Source organism: Bos indicus, chromosome X (assembly GCF_029378745.1).
Source record: "Bos indicus isolate NIAB-ARS_2022 breed Sahiwal x Tharparkar chromosome X, NIAB-ARS_B.indTharparkar_mat_pri_1.0, whole genome shotgun sequence".
NCBI lineage: Eukaryota > Metazoa > Chordata > Mammalia > Artiodactyla > Bovidae > Bos > Bos indicus.
In genome coordinates this window covers 2,188,419-2,196,810 of record NC_091789.1, presented here as the reverse complement: position 1 = coordinate 2,196,810, position 8,392 = coordinate 2,188,419, and the positions used below count along the sequence as shown (strand labels likewise).

Below are 8,392 nucleotides of genomic sequence, written 5' to 3'. Positions count from 1 at the left end.
ATTCTATAACTGCTCCCATCCTTGCTATGTATCTGGAGGGTTTTCTCGTAGGGTGAATTGGGGAGGCTATGGCTACACGTGATTACCCTATTTTCCCATTATTTCTGTTTGAAAACGTATTGTAAAACTACCCCACTTAAACCTTTTTATGTCCGGGATGAAGCAGTATCTTGGATGTATTTCACTCAGTTGTATTCACTTGTTTATTTTTAACTTAACGTGCCAGATTTTTCATACACACTGAAATCAATTGCTTTAAACACATCTCATCAGTGAGACTGTAAACTCTTGTAACAGGTGCTTTCTACCTAACAGGCATTTTGTGTGTAACATAGGTATACGGTGATAATTATTAAATAAGCATGGTGGAGAAGCCAATGAATGCATGCGTGCCTGTTAACAAAGATGCATTGTGTTGAATCCACTGACAGGCAGGTAAAAGATAATATAAATTCCACGTGCATTGGAGTTCTCTCTTTCTTTTTACCAGTTTGGTAAAGTCTAACAATGTGGTGATAGCTTCAGTTCTTGCCAGTTTTTGAGTAACTGATTATTTCAAAGTTACTTAAAATGCACTACTAGAATTTCAGTGGAGGGAATTTGAAATACCAAGTCAGCAATGTTGAGCTCTCAGACACCAGAGGAGTTGACTGGTAGGCAAAGAGAAATGTTACAAAGCATAAAGAACTACCGTCCCACACCCACCCCATCACTTTCCTTAAAAAACAAACTGAGTGAACTGGTTGCTAACAGCACGCTCCATTATTTTTCTGAGGAGGAGTCTGGAATTATAAGAAGAAAAGGCAAAGGAAGAAGTGTAAGAAGGTGGCCCCGGGCTATAACCGTCAAGAAGGCAAAGAATGAATAGAAGACCTGCAAGGGGGAAAAACAGGCTTGACTGGGGTTTTTGTTGGGGGCTTGGCTGGCAGAACTTGGGGGAGAGAGTCAAGATTGTGACTCAGAATAGCAGTTCCACCAGTTTGGAAAGAGCATGGCACAGCGGTTAAGAACTTGGGCGCTGGAATCACGCTGCTTGGGATCCTGGGCCCTGTTCTGCCCCTTACCAATTACGTAACCTTGGGCAAGTAATCATTTGACTTTGACACCTCAGTCTTGGCGCTTGTGAAATGGAGACAACACTGCCTGTGGACCTTGTGGAGTAGCTCTAAGAGTTCAGTGCGTTCATAATTCAGCGCTGGCTGCTTAGCAGACCCTGGGTAAAGTGTCGTATTTGTTCTTTTTTCTTAATCGTCTGTACCTCCCGCAGGGGGAAAGATGAAGCGCATCTCAAGAGTGATGAACAGCAGTTGTGTGACATCCCGGGTCAGGCTTCTTTGGAGGTGCGCGCCCCACCGAAGTGAAGCGGCTTGAGGAGACACCTTGCGCCCGGGCCCTCTGCGACCACGAGGGGCCGCGACAAGCGCGGGCAGGAGGCTCGGGGCGGGGGCGCTCCTCCTGGCGGGCGCGCCGTGTCCCCGGATATTTGACAGTTTTCACCTCTTCTGTCTTGGGCACCAGGGGCCGTGTGTGCTCTAAGCCGAATGTCCGGGTTTCGGAGGCGTGGGGGCCACCGCGCGGCCCGCCCGCCTCCCGCCCCTCCTCGCCACGCAGCGGGCGGCCGCGGAGTTGCGCTCGGACCCTACACTGGGTCCTACCCCAGCTCCCCCGCCTCCCGCGCAGGCGCCGCCGGGGCCGCCCCCGCCGCCATGTTTCCCCCGCCCGCGCGCCCTCCCCCACCCCTCCTCAACTGGGCTCCCGCCCCCCTTTCCCCCTGCCCCCCCCCCCCCATGAGGTCAGGCGGAGGCTCCGCCGCTGCGGCCGCAGGAGCGCCGCTCCTATTCCGGGGAACCCTGGGACGGAGCGTTTCAAATCAGCGGAGCGGCGTTCGGGGTAGGGTCCGTGCTCTCCGCCTACGGGAGAGCGAGGCGAAGTGACCGGGGCGAGCAAGGGGGTGCGGAGGACTGGGGCCGCTGCCTCGCCTCAGGACGGAGCCCCGGCTGCGCGCCACTCGCTCTTCGGCCCTCGGAGCGCAGCAGCGAGCGGACGGGCGGCGGGACGCCGGGACGCGCAAACAAGGTGAGGCAGGGTCCTGAAGTGGCAGCGGCTCTGTCGGCCGCCTTCGCGCCCCGGGGACCCGGCGAGGCCAGGCGGCGCGCCGGTCAGGAGTTGTGACCTGCGGGCGTACAGGGGGTTACCTCCGCTCTTCACACGCCCTCCCTCCGTCGCCACAGCCCATTTTCTCTCACTTGCGGGTGTACGCCCTCCTGCCCGCACCTCTCATCTCTCCCTCCCCGACTCGCTGGCTCCGCCCGTCGCCTGGGTTCTTGGAGGACCACTGTGCCTAGTTTTCCTTTCCTTCTTTGTTACCCCTCTAAGATCTTCTTCTCCGGGGCTGTCGCTGCCCTTGACGGTCGGGGGTCTCTCTGCCCGCCTCGGGCCCCGCTGTCTCTTGTCTTCCCACAGTTTCTGCTTTGTGCCTCCTAATCCATCCCTCCCTCCGAATCTTCTAACTTGGGAGGCTTCGCTGCTGGCTCCCGAGTCAGGAGCACCTTCCTCTCTTCCTCGAAGCTTTTAACTCTGCTTTGAGTGTCTTCATCTCTAAAAAGTCTAGGCTGCTTTGGATTAATCACAGTTCACTAATGATTTTCTTGGAAGCTTCCAGTCTACTGTACGGTGTACTGAGAGTGATGGGAACGAGCCTTTAGTAAACATCATCTAAAGAACTTCCAACTTTGTTTTTTTCCTAGTGTTCAGTAACTTAGTCCAAGAACCACAAGCACTGAGAATGGATATATGTATGTTGTTTGTATTTAATCCTAGCACATGGTCCTCCGTCTGATTCTTCCCACGCTGCCAAGCAGGCCGTAGAGAGAGACAGTGGGAGGGACCTTGATGCTTGGCTCCATTTCTCCTGCAAACTGGAGTGTTCAGCGTTTCAGTGTTGTCAGAGGACTAGTAGTTTGGGATAAAGTCACTCAAGTTAGCCTAAGCTGGTTACCAAACCCACTGAATTGGAACTGACAGACTCTGGGGTTTAAAACTGACTCTGTTGGGAGGGTCCCTGCCTTTTTTTTTTTTAAGAAGCCACAATTTCTTACTGCTGATCACATATTTGTATGTACCCTCAAGAAGCAGAATTTAAAAACCATGTCAAAGGGATGACTTTTCTGTTTGCTGAAGTCAGTTTCACACAGTACCAGCCTACTGCCTTCTCCCCGTGCTCCTATACTGAGGTTCGTTTACTCACTTCCATGCTCTAATTAGCTCGTGAAGAAAATTGAATGAAGAAGCTGGATGTGGAGGCAGATACAGTGAACTAGCATAGGCCGACCTTGGCGGCTGTGTTCCTGGAAATGGGCTATATCCAGTGTTGAAGTTTGAAAACTGAGAAAAGTGAAATAATCCATTAAGTAGTTATAGTTATGACATCATTTTACATTTAAAAATATTAGCTTCCTTGTCTGCATCTATTTTTTTTATTAATCTCCTTACATTTAACAGTGATAGAATTGTTTACTTGGTGTGTGACCAGGTGTTGTCATTGACACAGTGTGCACTAATTGGCAATCATCTCAGAAGAAACCAAGTTGTGAATGAAGGTGACAGCTAAATATCACTGTCCTGGGAGCATTTTTTTTGGCCGTGAGACGATGCATGTAGTTTCTGCTGCAACATCAAATGATGTATTTTTAAAACGGATAAATAAGGGCCTCAAATTCCCAATGCTTTTAATCTGCCATTTTTATAAGCTCCTTTTAAGAAAGGGTGGTGTGACAGTATTGGGTTTATGCTGTTGCTCTGAGGAAAGTGGTTTTCACAAGAATATTAAAGAATATTTATATTACAGTTAATATAAATATTAACTGATCATCAGTTTAGTTATATGGCTTTCAGTTGATCTGTAATTTCCCTCATTCATTTGGTAAATTTCTGACTTCTCTTTAGTTCTTTTGGAAAATGGGTGTACTTGGGAAAGGGGATTTATACAAATAGGCCTACTCTTCTAAATCTGTAATTTTCTTGGCAACCCTTTCTGGAAAGATATATAAACTTGTCAACTGTTTCAAAGAAAAGAGTTTATGTTGTTATGTCATTTTTTTTTCCTTTTGTAATTATTACTGATACTAAGCTAAGATTGCCCTAATATGAACTATTTATGTTTGCCAGAAAAAAAATAAAGGTGGATATGAGTTTGTCTTAGGCATTTTGCTCTGAATCTTTAGACTCTTACTCAAAATGTGTTTGATAATCCACCTGGTACATCCAGGAGTTATCAAATTGGGTATTTCCGATGTTAGTAAACATGATTGAACATAATTGCACTTTGCTGCTGAATTCTCTTTTTCATTTATTTACATTTTAAATTACTTTTCTTCATGTAATTTGACTTACATTAGTGAAATGAGACTAACCAATTTTTTTAATTGTTTGATTTTATTGATGTTTAAGAAACTGCTACAATCTCCTTGAAGTATTTTCTCTTTAATCCATTGGTTGAAACTGGTATATTTTTCTTGCCGTGAACTAGCACAACAACTTGTCAGGTATCCTCAGATCTCAGAAAAAAAATGTAGAAAAAATTTTGAAAAATGAACAACTCTAGAGAAAACATCTCAAAATTAGATGAAAAGATTTTCTCAAGTTACTGACATTCATAGCAGTCAGCTTTTAAATATATTCTTCAATCATTTAATAATTTATCTTACAAAATCTGTTGGGCATCTTCTATTTGCCAGGCCATGTGCTAGCCACAATGGTAAATGATAAGAGGTGTAATCCTTGATCTTCTGGAGTCTCACAGAGGCTATATTCCACCAGAGAATATGGACAGTAGGTAAGGAAACAAATGAAGAAGATCCTTATAGATGGTAGTGAGAACAATGGTGGAAATACTATGAGATGGAGAACTGGAAAGGGCCTTTTTAGCAAGGGTGGTTTGAAAAGGCCTCTCAGCGAAGGTGACCTTTGAACAGAGATGTGAAAGAAGAGAGATCACTCTTACCTTGTCAGCTTACCTCATCAAGAGCTGAGAGAAGAGTAAGAGCCAAGACGTTGAGACAGAAAAACAAACTTGAGATATTTGAAGAACAGAAAGCCAGCCAGGATGGATGGAACCTAGTGAGCTTTAAAGGAGTTAGGGAGCCTGGAAGGAGTCAGTAATAGGTAATGCAGGGCCTACAGAGTCTGATAAATAATTTGATTCTCAAAAATAGTGGGAAACCATTGGAGAGTCTTTGTTATGTACTTTTCTGTGGAAGGTCAATGACTGAAAAAAAAACTAGTGGATGTAAATAAAATTTGTTTTGCAGAGGGTAAGTAGAATATCTAGCTACTCAATTGTTTAAGAGAATGAAAATCTTTGATATGTATAAAATATGTAATTGACTTCTTTCACTCTGCTTAGATAAGGGAGTAAGGGAATGGGAACTCCAAGGTGAATAAGTTACGAAGCAGTTGAGTTTGCACTGTCACATTGTCCACCAGAGCCCTGAGGTGAGTTGTCACCAGCCTTGTTAAAGATCAGATCATCGTTCAACTTAAGAATTTGTTTGGGACTTCCCTGATGATTCAGTGGCTAAGACCCTGTGTTCCCAGTGCTGGAGGCCTGGGTTTGATCTCTGGTTAGGGAACTAGACCCCATATGCTGCAACTAAGACCCAGCATGTGTGTGTGTGTGTGTGTGTGCGCGCATGCACGTCGCACCCACACTTAGTCATGTCCTACTCTTTGTGACCCCATGGACTGTAACCTGCCAGGCTCCTCTGTCCATAGAATTTTCTGGGCAAGGATACTGGAGTGGGTTGCCATTTCCTACTCCAAGGGATCTTCCCAACCCAGGAATTGAACCCTTGCATCTCCTACATTGGCAGGCGGATTCTTTACCACTGTGCCACTTGGGACACAGCCAAATAAAGAAATATAATAAAAAAAGAAATGTAAAAAATTTTTTCTCATGGAAATATACTTTGGAAGGTTGGAAAGTTTATTTGCATGTGAAGAAATAACTTAGGTTTTAGAAATGGCCTTTGGGATTTAAGAGGAGCTTGCCACTTCCCTTTAGCTATTGCCTTCTCCAGTGTTTTCAAATTGCCATACCTTTATTCTTTGAGAGATCAGAGTTTTCTCTATTCCTTGAGGATTAAATGAATTTATACTTGGCATTTATTTTGTTGCCCTGAACTCTTGCTTGAACGCAATCCAACTTGGAGGTCTAATTGGCCCCAAATAAGAATGCAGATAGTCATTGACATTCCATAGGAATAAATCTGAATATTGTGAAGCAGAAACCTGCCAAATAAGCCTCAGTGACTCCTGCAGGGTCAAATTCCAACTCCTCAACCTAACACTCAAGGATTCGCCATGATAGGACATAGGCCTACTATCCCAATTGTCCTTATTATTCTCTTAACAAGAAATCCTCTGTTGGTTTAAATGGATTTTACCTAGTTTGGAATTTTGTGCTTAGCATTATTCTTGGCATGGAGTAGGTGCACAGTAGCGGCCTTTTGAATGGATGCCATGCCATCATCCATTTCAAAAGCCCTCTCTTTTCCTTTCTGTCCTTGCAAATCCCAATGCTAGTCAAGGAACAGTTCAAATTTTATATCCTATCACCCCTGACCCTGACCTGCTTTCCTCCTCTGGATGTGAACAGCAGTCCTACACACTTACCATCATGCATGTCATAATCATCTTTATTTGTTGCCGGGCTGTTTCCCCACTGGGCTCTGGCTGCATGAAGGCAACCTGCATGAACCTTGTCTGGTTCATGTGTCGTCATCTCCTGAGCACCTGGCATGTGGTATATCCTCTATAAATAGTTGTTGAATAAGGGATAAATGCTGCCTTGTGCCATTTTTCCTATTATTGTTTTGGATACTTTAATTGTTTATTACTGTTGAACTTATCACATGTTTGTCTGGTGCCATCAAGCAGTTTCTGAGAGAGGCCATAGAGCATAGTTGTTAAGAGCGCAATTGTGGAACTTGGCTGTCTGGGTTCCAGTGCAGGCTGGGAGTCTTACTTGCTGGGGCATACTGTGTGAGTTAACCTCTCTATACCTAATAGTTTTCATCTGTAAAATAGGAATAAGATAACTTTCTTCTTAGAGTACTTAGAAGGATTAAATGAGTTAGTTACATCTAAAATTTGTTATTTGCAATTTTTAATTAAAAAGATGTGATGAAAATTTAATTTGGTAAGTTAGGTGCCAAAACTCAGGTGGTGACAAAATTTGACTTAAACTGATATGAGGGTATTTGATAACTTTTACTCTATTTAATGTTAATATTTATTTGGTTTTGTTGTAGCACTAGTAATGTGTTTATGGGGCAGTGCCTCAGACCTTGCTGAGGTATTACATAATATATCATATATGCAGGTTGAAGTGAAGTGAAAGTGAAAGTCGCTCAGTTGTGTCCGACTCTTTGCGACCCCATGGACTATACAGTCCGTGGAATTCTGCAGGCCAGAATACTGGAGTGGGTAGGCTTTTCCTTCTCCAGGGATATGCAGGTTACTGCCTACCTAAAAGTCTGGACATTTTTTAATTTGGAAACACATCTGGCACCAAGGTTTTCAGATAAGGGATTGTATACCTTACACAAAAGTGCTTAAATTAAGGCTTGCACGAAGTAAGTCATTGCTGTTGGTTGGGATTAGGGAGGTAAATATGCTGTTTTGTCCTTCCCAATACCTCTCTCACAATGGTTACCATGTAAATATATGCTGATTTATTCATGCAACAACTCTGGATAGAGGGCCGGCTGTATGAGCCTCATTTTATCATAGGAAAACAGATATGGCTGGGTCACATGACTGAAAGGAGCCAAGACCCCAGTCTTTCAATAGTCTTTCATCTAGTACCAGTAAAAGTATTTATTTTTTGTTATTCTTTTGTTATTTAAAACAATGCATGCTTCTTTAGGGCGAGTCTTTTGAGGGGGGGTTAGTGGAGAAGATGCAGTTAAGAATCTAATATGATTAGACACTTACTCTGTGCAGTTGTTAAACACTTCTTGAACTCTTCATGTATATAGAAATCTGTATTAAAAGCCAGAGAAAGGTATGAAACAAATGAGGCATGGTTCCTGGTCTTCAGTAGTTTCAGCATCATGCATGGTTACACAGGAACATAGATGTCCATTACAATTCCTTATTTTCCTCTGTAAGTTAGAAATCATTAATATTTAAAATGTACAAAGGAAGACACAAGAGTCAGTGGAAAACTCATTTTAGTATTCACTAAATGGAACTGGTTTTTAGTCGCCCTAACTACTCCCTACCCCCTACAATATGATCTCTATATGACATCCTGGCAGCCTTTTCCTTCCACTTAAACTGAGCAAAATATGTTTTTTATTGTTCTCCTTTATCAATATTTGTAAATCAT

General features: G+C 43.7%; 1 protein-coding gene across 4 annotated transcripts in view; it reads left to right on the top strand.

Moving 5' to 3' along the window:
* Positions 1-1,198: 1,198 nt before the first annotated feature.
* The window catches only part of KLHL13 (kelch like family member 13), a 198,264-nt gene continuing 191,070 nt past the window's right edge, over positions 1,199-8,392 (top strand). For 2 of the 4 annotated variants that reach the window (XM_070784350.1, XM_070784346.1), the window contains exon 1: positions 1,945-2,076. The gene's annotated coding sequence lies outside the window, so the exon portion shown is untranslated. Of the gene's footprint in view, positions 1,218-1,944; positions 2,077-8,392 lie in introns of those variants that run through there. The other 2 variants (XM_070784351.1, XM_070784352.1) reach the window with 2 other exon arrangements.